Genomic DNA, 12,578 nt, shown 5'->3' on the forward strand with positions numbered 1-12,578 from the left:
CTCAAGCTTGGGGAGTACTGCATTCACCTCGCGAGCAAACTGCTTGAAGATGCACTGTCGCGAGTGCCCTGGAAGTTGGCGATGAAGTGAGTGCGCATCTCATCCCAGGAGGATATTGTGCCAGGAGCTAGGTGCGGGCCCCGTCCTTGAGTGCCATGGGGAACCAGTTCACCATGACCCTTTTGTCTCCGTTGGAAGCTTCGATGCATAGCTCGTAGAGTTGCAGGAACTCCGCAGGGTCCGTCGTGCCATCGTAGCGAGGGGGAGCCAGGTGAGGGCACGGCAGCCTGCTGTGGCCACCGATGCCTTTTGCTGGTACTGGGCTTGCTCATGGGGATTACCGCGCGCCGCCGCTTGGAGCGGCGCGGGGTCTTGGCGTGGAGGTGTAGGGACGCGATCTTGGCGCGCCAGTGCTGGGAGCGCGCAAGCACCTTCTTGGGGACGAGGAATCTCTTGGCAGCTCCTTTCTTGCTGTGCTGGCGCTGGACACGGAGGGTCTCGCCCCGGGGCTGCGCGCCTTGGAGCCAGGGCGCCTCCTTGGGGAGGAGGTGGTGGAGGCACCTCCTAATCCTCGCCTCCTGCGCGCAATGGAGGGCGAGACAACGAGAGGGACAGCAAGGGGGAGCCCCCTGCGGTGCTGACGAGCTCGGTGATGCGGGCGAGCTAGTCTTCGTAGAGGTCATCGACGGGGCGGTAGGGCAAGAGTTCTCTTGCCAGGAGCAGCACGGCGTGCGCATCCCTGGGGGCACGACAGGCGTGGGACGATGAAGCGGCTGGAGTCAGCGACGGTGTGGCGGTGCGGCCCTCCCGCCACACCGAAGGATGCTGGGAGGAGGTCTGCTACTCGTTCCCCGCCGGGCTGGTGGCAGCGTTGGTGGCAAGCGACAGGAAACGACGAGGACGTCCGCCGTCTGGGCGACGCGGGTGGCGAGAGCAGCCCGGCGCTCGGCGCGAGCCCGGCAAGCGTCAGCCATGGACACGACGGAAGATCACACGCGAACGGCGGAAGAAAGATTCCGGCGCACCCCTACCTGGCGCGCCAAATGTCAGATTTCGGGTTCCGGTAGACCCTTGAGGTTTGAACACTGGGGTACGCGCGGAGATCTCTCCCCTACCGATCTATGCCCAATCTCCTCGCGCGATTTGAGCTGGAAAACAACGAACAACACAAGGGACACAAGGTTTATACTAGTTCGGGCCACCGTTGTGGTGTAATACCCTACTCCAGTGTGTGGTGTGGTGGATTGCCTCAGGGGCTGATGATGAATAGTACAAAGGAAGAACAGCCTCGCGAGAGGTGTTCTTGAGCTGGTGCGATGAACTGCTAGGGTGAGTTCAGTCGCCTCTCTTTCTCTCTCTGCTAGGGCTCTACCAGATCTCTGGGTGTTTTCTAGATGTCTCTACTCCGTGGTGGCTAGCTCTATTTATAGAGGCCCTTGGCCTCTCCCCAAATAATGAGCGGGAAGGGCGCCAACAATTGGCCATTTTGAAGGGGAACATGTAGTACAAGTTATCCTGACCAAAGGTGGTCTTCGGCTTCCAAAAGCACTGGTGATGACGCCGTCTTGGGCTCCACGGTGACCTCCATCCTGCCGCTCTGTTGGTCTTGGTCTCGTTGCACCGGAATGGCAACCTTTGCCCGATGCCTTGGCCTGTGCTTGCCCCCTCTGCACCAAAGAGGAAACAAGGACACTGCGCAGGCCGGCGCCCGCCTGGTCTCGATCGTCATGGCTTGTGTCACGGGCTCTTCGCGAGGTACCCCTACCTTGATCTCTCCGCCTCCTCGCGAGCCTGCCTGATGAGGCTGCCTTTGAGGAAGCTTCCTGTCGTCCGCCCCGCGAGGCTTGGCCCCTCGTGAGGGTCTTGAGCTTGTGCCGATGAAGATGGGCCGCACTGGGCCCCCATTTGAGCCACACCGCAGGCCGCAGGCAGGCAAGTCTGGGGACCCCCGTTCCCAGAACGCCGACAGGATGCATCGGTGAAGTTTGCACCAACTCTCAAGGTGAGAAAGGGCAATGCACGGTATCGAAGAGGCTAGCAATGATGGAAAGGTGAGAGTGCGTATAATCCATGGACTCAACATTAATCATAAAGAACTCACATACTTATTGCAAAAATCTACAAGTCATCAAAAACCAAGCATTACGCGCATGCTCCTAGGGGGATAGATTGGTAGGAAAATACCATCGCTCGTCCCCGACCGCCACTCATAAGGAAGACAATCAAAGAACACCTCATGTTTCAAATTTGTTACACAACGGTTACCATACGTGCATGCTACAAGACTTGCAAACTTTAACACAAGTATTTCTCAAATTGACAACTACTCAAATAGCACACTTTAATATCACCATCTTCATATCTCAAAACAATTATCAAGCATCCAACTTCTCATACTATTCAACGCACTTTTTATGATAGTTTTTATTATACGAATCTTGGATGCCTATTATATTAGGACTACTTTTATAACCAAAGAAAATTACCATGCTGTTCTAAAGGACTCTCAAAATAATATAAGTGAAGCATGAGAGATCAATAATTTCTATAAAATAAAACCACCACCGTGCTCAAAAAGATATAAGTGAAGCACAAGAGCAAAATTATCTAGCTCAAAAGATATAAGTGAAGCACATAGAGTATTCTAATAAATTACAATTCATGTGTGTCTCTCCCAAAAGGTGTGTACAGAAAGGATGATTGTTCTAAACTAAAAATCAAAGACTCAAATCATACAAGACGCTCCAAGCAAAACACATATCATGTGGTGAATAAAAATATAGCCTCAATTAAACTTACTGATGGAAGAAGACGAAAGAGGGGATGCCTTCTGAGGTATCCCCAAGCTTAGGCTTTTGGTTGTCCTTGAATTTACCTTGGGGTGCCTTGGGCATCCTCAAGTTTAGGATCTCGCCACTCCTTATTCCATAATCCATGAAATCTTTACCCAAAACTTGAAAACTTCACAACACAAAACTCAACAGAAAATCTCATGAGCTCTGTTAGTATAAGAAAACAAACCACCACTTAAGGTAATGCAATGAAATCATTATTTATTTATAATGGTGTTAAACCTACTGTATTCCAACTTCTATATGGTTCATACACTCCGATACTAGCCATAGATTCATCAAAATAAGCAAACAACACACGAAAAACAGAATCTGTCAAAAATAGAACAGTATGTAGTAATCTGTAGGTTTCGAATACTTCTGTAACCCCAAAAATTATGAAATAAATTGGTATATGTGATAAATTTGTCTATTAATCATCTGCAAAAATAATCATCCTAATTTCACTCTCCAGTAAAACATGGCAGCAAATCTTGTGAGTGCTAAAGTTTCTGTTTTTTACAGCAAGATCGCAAAATACTTCCCCCAGTTCTTCCCATAGGTTCTACTTGGCACAAACACTAACTAAAAGCTTAAAACCACATCTAAACGGAGGCTAGATGAATTATTTATTGCTAAACAGAACCAAAAATCAAGGAACAAAAATAAAATTGGGTTGCCTCCCAAGAAGCGCTATCGTTTAACGCCCCTAGCTAGGCATTGATAATTTCAATGATGCTCACATGAAAGACAAGAATTGAAGCACAAAGACAGCATCATAAAACACGTGACAAACACATCTAAGTCTAACATACTTCCTATACATAGGCATCTTAAAGGCAAAAAAATATCATAGCAAGCAAAAACTAGCATATGCAAGGAAGTGGAAAGAAACAATAGCAATCTCAACATAACGAGAGGTAATTTAGTGACATGAAAATTTCTACAACCATATTTTCCTCTCTCATAATAATTACATGTAGGATAATAAGCAAATTCAACAATATAGCTATCACAAAACATACTCTTAACACGATCCACATGTATGCAAAGTTGACACTCTTCCAAAATAGTGGGATTAAAATTAACTAAAGTCATGACCTCTCCAAACCCATTTTTATCAAAAATTTCATAAGATTGAACATTCTAAAAATATGTGGGATATAAAGTTGACACTCTTCCAATCCCACTTTCAATAATATTGCAAACACTATTATCAATTTCATATTCATCATGGGGCTTAAATAAATTTTCAAGATCAAAAGAAGAATCCCCCCAATCATGATCATTGCAACAAGTAGAGGACATAGCAGAACTAGCATCCCCAAGCTTAGGGTTTTGCATATTATTAGCACAATTTAGATTAAGAGAATTTATAATAACATCATTTCAATCATGCTTTTCATCGAAGGAACTATCAAGTATGGGTACAATAGCAATGATCTCATGTTTAACATAAGGAACTGTAGCAAATTCATCTTCATAAATATTGGCATCATGGCAACAAGAATAGCAAGCATCATGTTCATCAAGGGATATTTCAATCAAATCATCGGAATCATAATCATCTATATATTCATGCACGTCATTATTTTCTTCCGAAGCAATGGTCATTCTTTCAATAAATTCTTTGGCATAGACATTATGAGCATAGTTTTCATAGCAATATTTAAGTATGTCAAAATTTTCAGATTCGTAGAGAGTAATATCATACTTTTCAATCAAAGAAGCAACTTCATAAGCACCCTTAAAAGCAAAAAATTCTTCAATTTGTTCAATATCGTAGTAACTACAAACACCCTTTGCATAAGAAGATAAGATTTCATTATCATTAAACTCACATAGGTAGGGGAGGTGTTTTTAGGGTTCTTAGAGCAACAAGTAAAATCACAAGTTTCACAAATATTCCAAGCATAACACAACTATCTGTTTATTTGATCCCATAAGAGCTTCCCCTTTTCAGACAAATGATGACGCACAAAATGAGCATGCTCATATAAAGATTTCCCATCCACTAGTCTAGTTGGGGTTTCAGCACGAGCGCATAAGGATCGAAGATGATCCAAGTAGAACACTTTAAGTGGATCCATATCAATAGATTTTTAGCAAGAAAAGATGCAAGAAAATAGAAGGCACATGGAAACACAAAGAAAGATACATACGGGAAGAAGGCGAATGGAAAAGAGGGCGAATAAAACGGTGAGGGTGACGTGGGGAGAGGAAAACGAGAGGCAAATGGAAAATAATGTGATGCGAGGGATAAGAGTTTGTGATGCGTACTTGGTATGTCTTGACTTGTGCGTAAATCTCCCTGGCAACGACGCCAGAAATCCTTCTTGCTACCTCTTGAGCACTACGTTGGTTTTCCCTTGAAGAGGAAAGGGTGATGCAGCAAAGTAGAGTAAGTATTTCCCTCAGTTTTTGAGAACCAAGGTATCAATCCAGTAGGAGACTACACGCAAGTCCATCGTCCCTACACAAACAAATAAGAACCTCGGAACCAACGCGATAAAGGGGTTGTCAATCCTTCACGGTCACTTACGAGAGTGAGATCTGATAGAGATAATAAGATAAATATTTTTGGTATTTTTATGATATAGATTGAAAGTAAAGATTGCAAAATAAAATAGATGGGAAACTTATATGATAAAAGACAGACCCGGGGCCATTGGTTTCACTAGTGGCTTCTCTCAAGATAGCATAAGTATTACGGTGCGTGAACAAATTACTGTCGAGCAATTGATAGAAAAGTGCACAATTATGAGAATATCTAGGCATGATCATGTATATAGGCATCACGTCCACAACAAGTTGACCAAAACGATTCTGCATCTACTACTATGACTCCACACATCGACCGCTATCCAGCATGCATCTAGAGTATTAGGTTCATAAGAACAGAGTAACACATTAGGCGAGATGACATGATGTAGAGGGATAAACTCAAGCAATATGATATAAACCCCATCTTTTTATTCTCGATGGCAACAATACAATACGTGCCTTGCTGCCCCTACTGTCACTGGGAAAGGACACCGCAAAATTGAACACAAAGCTAAGCACTTCTCCCATTGCAAGAAAGACCAATCTAGTAGGCCAAACCAAACTGATAATTCGAAGAGACTTGCAAAGATAACAAATCATACATAAAAGATTTCAGAGAAGAATCAAATATTGTTCATAAACCCACAATTCATCAGATCTCGACAAACACACCGCAAAAAGAATTACATCGAATAGATCTCCAAGAAGATCGACGAGAACTTTGTATTGAGATCCAAAGAGAGAGAAGAAGCCATCTAGCTAATAACTATGGACCCGAAGGTCTGTGGTAAACTACTCACACATCATCGGAGAGGCTATGTTGTTGATGTAGAAGCCCTCCGTGATCGATTCCCCCTCCACGGAGCTCCGGAAAAGGCCCCAAGATGGCATCTCTTGGGTACAGAAGGTTGCGGCGGTGGAAATAGTGTTTCGTGGTGCTCCTGGATGTTTTCGGGGTATATGGATATATATATATATAGGAGGAAGAAGTAGATCGGCGGAGCTACGAGGGACCCACGAGGGTGGGGGCGTGCCTAGGGGGACAAGCACGCCTCCCTGCCTCGTGGCCACCTTGTTTCTTTCTTGACGTCTACTCCAGGTTTGGATTCCATCTGATTCTGTTTGATATTCCTTTTCTGGGAAACACTGAAATAGGCAAAAAAACAGCAATTTGCACTGGGCCTTGGGTTAGTAGGTTAGTCCCAAAAAAATATAGAAGTGTATAATAAAGCCCATTAAACATCTAAAACAGATAATATAATAGCATGGAACAATCAAAAATTATAGATACGTTGGAGACGTATCAACCACCACTCTACCGGAAGAAGAGCGCTGGACAATTCGAGTACATGTTCCAGGAAGGACATTCACACCAGTTACTGATCCCATAGAGTTTTCCTTTGATGCACCAACCTGGAGTCTAGGAAAGAGCATGGCGGCTCACATCGCCATGGGACGCATCGGCGAAGTGTACCACAAGGATCTTAAGGACACCATCTACCATATATGTGGACGCCGAGATGAGAAATGGGAGATGATTTGCAACATGAGGGACAAGTCCATTGCAGCCTACATCTAGGAGTTAAACCAACACATTCGTCGATAGGAGAACAAATGTGTGCCAGCAAGATAGACCTGAAGAAGGTGATGACCAAGAACATGGAGCTAGAAGAGGAACTCAAGTCTACACGCGATGGATATGAAGAGGAAATTGCAGTGCTACTGGAGAAGAATGAAGACCTGAAGAAGAAGAAGCTAGGAATATTCATGGGAGACCCTGCGCCATGAGATGACGACTATCCCGAAGACTACATCATCATCGACGACACCGACTACGACCCCGACAATGATGATGATTATGAAGACGAAGCTGGAGCAGATATCATGGAGTCTTCTTCCGATCAAAATTTCTAGTTGACCACCATATTATCAATAGTATTCCCCCATGTATATAGTAGTAGTCCGAGTATTTTTGTAACGGTAGCTAGATCGATTGTATGCCCTTGTTTTGGATTGACTGGTGTGATATGAATGTGTTTGTCTCATGTGCATATGGGTAGTGATTTTCTCCTTAGACTCACTCTATTCTAATCTCTCCCCTCTAAACCCAGCAGATGCCTCCAAGACGTGACCCCGGATTTGTCTTTCCACCTGAGCTCACCCAGTTGATCCAGCAACAGAATGCCTTGATGCAGCTACTAGTCCAGAACCAAGGCAACAACAACAACAACAATCCACTGCCACCACCTCCAGTTGACAACTTAGACCATTTTCTGAGGTTAAATCCGCCAGTGTTTTCCAGTAGAACCGAACCGATTGTTGCTGATGACTGGCTCTGCAGGATTGGAAGGGAGCTGACCACCACAGGTTGCAAAGATGCTGAGAAGGTGTGTTTTGCCGCATATCAATTGGATGGACCCGCAGCCTCATGGTGGGAGAATTTCACAACCACTTTTCCCATAGCCAATGTCACATGGGATCAGTTTCAGCAAGCTTTCTGCATAGCCCATGTCTCAACTGGAGCAATGAACATGAAGAAGCGTGAGTTTCGCAACTTATGCCAAGGAAATCATACAGTGGGGCAGTATGTGGATGAGTTTAGTAAGTTAGGTCGCTATACCCCAGATGATGTGGCCACAGATGCCGCGAAGTAGGAGAAGTTTATGGAAGGGCTGAATGATGAGATGAGCATGCAGTTGATGGTGGCAACATTCACTAACTACCAGGAGTTGGTAGACAGGGCCCTTATGATTGAAAGCAAGAAGCAGCAGATAGAGAGCCGCAAAACGGAAGTATGGACAGGGGACGTATAATTCTGGAGCTCAGCTGAAGCCTCGCTTTACCCCTAACTCCGAAGGTTACACCCATAACCATGGAGGCCATACTCACAACGGAGGAAGCACACATAACCACAGTGGACCTAAGAATGGGATTGGGAATGGAGGAAGCAACAACCAGAACTGCTCTAATCCAGCAACACCCGCTAAGAAGGACCTGAGTCATGTCACCTGTTACAAGTGCAGAAAGACTGGACACTACACTAATGAATGCTCAGAGTTGAAGAATGGTAATGGAAATGGAAACTCTGGGAAGAAGCCCAACCCTTTCACCAGAGGACAAGTGAATCACGTTAACGTGGAGGAGGTTGAAGAACAGCCAGATGCAGTTATAGGTAAGTTTTTGATTAAGTCATTTACTGCAATAGTTCTTTTTGATACTGGTGCATCACATTCATACATATCAAGGGGATTTGTGGATAAGTATAAGTTGCCCACCAAATTTCTTAAGACATCTATGTTAGTAAGCTCACCTGGAGCGGAGTATATAGAAAGCAGAGGATGTTTTTAGATGCTATTGACCATAGGTAGGCTTGTTTTCCCCTCAGACCTAAAATTTTTGGAGTCACAAGGATTGGATGTGATACTAGGCATGGATTGGCTATCCATGTATGGAGGAAATATCGATTGCGCTAGTAAGTCAATTCTACTCACCACCTCGAAGGGAAAAAGGATCAAGTATGTGTCTAGGCATGCGCCAAGGAGGACCCAAGTGAATTCTCTCTCGGGAATTGTTCAGGAAGAAGTGCGTGTTGTGAAGGATTACCCGGATGTATTTCTAAAGGAATTACCAGGCATGTCGCCAGATCAACACATGGAGTTTTTGATAGAGCTGTTGCCAGGCACCGGACCAATATCGAAGAGACCGTATCGGATGCCCACAAATGATCTTGAGGAAATTAAGAAGAAGATTAAGGAGTTATTGGAGAAAGGTTATATCCGACCCAGTTCATCACCATGGGGAGCCCCAGTGCTCTTAGTTGAGAAGAAGGATGGATCTTTGAGAATGGTTGTTTATTATCGGGCTCTGAATGAAGTGACGATCAAGAACAAGTACCCACTACAGATGATCAATGATCTGTTTGACCAGTTGCACGGAGCTGAAGTATTCTCCAAGATCAATCTTCGATCAGGATATCACCAGTTGAAGATTCGAGAACAAGATATACCTAAGACAATGTTTATCACAAGGTATGGGCTATATGAGTAGATGGTCATGTCATTTGGATTGACTAATGCCCCTGCCTATTTTATGAGTATGATGAACAAGGTATTCATGGAGTTTTTGTATAAGTTTGTTGTGGTGTTCATTGATGATATTTTGGTGTACTCGAAGAATGAAGAGGAACACAAGGAACACTTACGCTTAGTTCTCGAGAAGCTCAGGGAACACTAGCTATATGCCAAGTTCAGCAAGTGTGAGTTTTGGTCGAAGGAAGTTGGATTTCTTGGACATGTTATATCAGGAGAAGGTATAGCAGTAGACCCCACCAAGGTTCAGTCTGTCACTGAGTGGTTGGCACCCACCTCAGTTGGAGAGATCCGTAGTTTTCTGGGACTTGCAAGATATTATAGGAGGTTCATAGAGAATTTCTCCAAGATTGGGAAACCCATGACAGATTTATTGAAGAAGGACACCAAGTTCAAATGGACCGAAGATTATGAGGCCAGTTTTTAGGAGTTAAAGAAACGTTTGGTTACAGCCCCAGTGCTGATTCTTCCAGATATACGCAAGGATTTCCAAGTGTATTGGGACGCTTCTCGCTTGGGACTTGGAGGTGTACTTATGTAGGACGGAAGAGTTGTTTCATATGCCTCATGGCAGCTTCGACCTCATGAGTTGAATTATGCCAGACATGATTTGGAGTTAGTACCGTAGTGCATGCGCTCAAGACCTGGAGACATTTTCTGATTGGAAACCGTTGTGATGCGTACATGGATCACAAGAGTTTGAAGTACATTTTCACGGAGAAGGAGTTGAATCTCGGGCAGAGGAGATGGTTGGAGCTCATAAAGGATTATGATATGAAGTTGCATTATCATCTCAGAAAGGCCAATGTCATAGAAGACGCTTTGAGCCACAAGAGTTATGTCAATACCCTCGTAAGCGGAGGATTGCCGCAGGAGTTAGTCGAGGATCTCAAGGAGCTTTGTGTATAGATAGTTCCAAGAGGTTTTGTTGCAGCAATGGAGGTTCAATCTACATTATTGGGAAAGATTCGAGAAGCTCAAAAGGATGATAAGGAAATCACTGAGATAAAGGAGAAGATGAGCAAAGGAAAAGCCAAAGGTTTTCGTGAGGATGAACACGAAACTTTATGGTTTGAGGATCGTGTTTATGTGCCCAATAATGTGGAGATCAGGAAGTTAATACTTCAGGATGCCCATGACTCACCATACTCGATTCACCCCGGAAACACCAAGATGTATTTGGATTTGAAGGAACATTTCTGGTGGACAGGTATGAAGAAGGATATTGCCGAGTATGTAGCAATATATGATGTATGTTAGAGAGTGAAGGTAGAAAATCAGAAGCCAACCGGATTATTACAGCCTATGCTAATACCCGATTGGAACTTGGCATGGATTTCATCACCGGATTACCCAAGACCCGATCGAGATATGACTCAATCTGGGTAGTAGTTGATCGCTTGACCAAAGTGGCTCACTTTATCACAGTGAAAACCACATATACAAGTGCGAAGTTGGCCAAAATATATATGACCAGGATCATATGTCTGCATGGAGTTCCAAGGACTATCGTATCAGATAGAGGGACACAGTTTACCTCAATGTTTTGGAATCAGCTGCACCAGACTTTGGGTACTAGGCTAGAGTTCAGTACAACCTTTCATCCACAGACCGGGGGACAGACCGAGAGAGTCAATCAGATTCTGGAGGACATGTTGAGAGCTTGTGTGCTAGATTATGGATCTACTCCCTCCGTTCCCAAATATTTGTCTTTCTAGCATTTCAAATGGACTACAACATACGGATGTATGTAGACATATTTTAGAGTGTAGATTCACTCATTTTGCTTCGTATGTAGTCATTTGTTGAAATCTCTAGAAAGATAAATATTTGGGAACAGAGGCAGTAGTTGGGAAAATAATTTTCCCTACCACGAGTTCTCATACAACAACAGTTATTAGGCTAGTTTGAAGATGGCACCTTTCGAAGCTTTATATGGAAGAAGGTGTAGGACACGTTGATGTGGGATGAAGTTGGAGACCGTCAGTTGTTTGGACCAGATTTGATCAAAGAGTCTAAAGAGAAGGTTAAGTTGATTCGAGATAGACTGAAGGTAGCTCAGTCGAGGTAGAAGAGTTATGCCGATACTAAACGCAAGGAGGTAGTCTATGAGATTGGAGATAGAGCATATCTTCGTGTGTCACCACTGCGAGGCACTAAACGATTTGGAGTTAAGGGAAAGTTAGCCCCGAGATTTCTAGGACCATACCGATTTTTGGAGCGTATGGGAGAAGTTTCCTACAAGTTGGTGTTACCCGAAGGATTGTCAGAATTTCATGATGTGTTTCACGTTTCCCAGTTGAAGAAGTGCCATGCTGAGATGGTCGATATTCCTCTAAGAGATACAGTGTCCCTAGAAGCAATTCAGTTGGAGAGTGATCTAACCTACGAGGAGAAACCTGTCAAGATTCTTGAGTTTGCCAGCCGAGTTACCCGCAGCAAGGTTATCAAGTTTTGCAAAGTTCGGTGGAGCCACCATACCAAGGATGAAGCTACCTATTTTCTAGCCAACCTGAATCTTGAGGGCGAGATTCATTTTAAGGGGGGTAGGTTTGTAACATCCCAATTTTCAATTTGGATGTTATGCCTAGGTCATCATATGCATATCATGTTTTATTTGCATTTTTAGTTGTGATCCTAGAAATCTTAAGCAACTCAAGGACCCAAGGAGAGAGTTGGAGGTTTCACATATTTTCATATTTGAATTTTTTTCGAATTTGAAAAGGTGATCAATTTGGTTTTAATATTTTTCTCTCCAATTATTTCCAATATTCAAAATAAAAGAGTGAAGATAATATGACTTCTTCAAAAGAGAGGAATATTGGATAAGAAAATTTAAAATTAAATTTATATTTTATTTGAATTTTAATTGCTATTTTATTTGAATTAGAAAAATATGCATTTTTGAAAATTGCATTTTTAGGCCAGTAAAATGTTCACTTTGTTCTAAATATTAGGTTTAGATGGTGAAAATTGTTTCTGGTATTTTTTAGATTTTTAAATATTTTTTAGGATTTTCTTCAGGCGAAAATTTTATTTAAAAAAAAGTTCGCCGCCTGACTGGGCCGAAGGCCCAGCCGAGCAGACCGGCCTACTGCGCCGCCGCCTCCTCCTC

The sequence above is a fragment of the Triticum urartu genome, chromosome 2 (assembly GCF_003073215.2).
Source record: "Triticum urartu cultivar G1812 chromosome 2, Tu2.1, whole genome shotgun sequence".
In the NCBI taxonomy this organism is placed as follows: domain Eukaryota; kingdom Viridiplantae; phylum Streptophyta; class Magnoliopsida; order Poales; family Poaceae; genus Triticum; species Triticum urartu.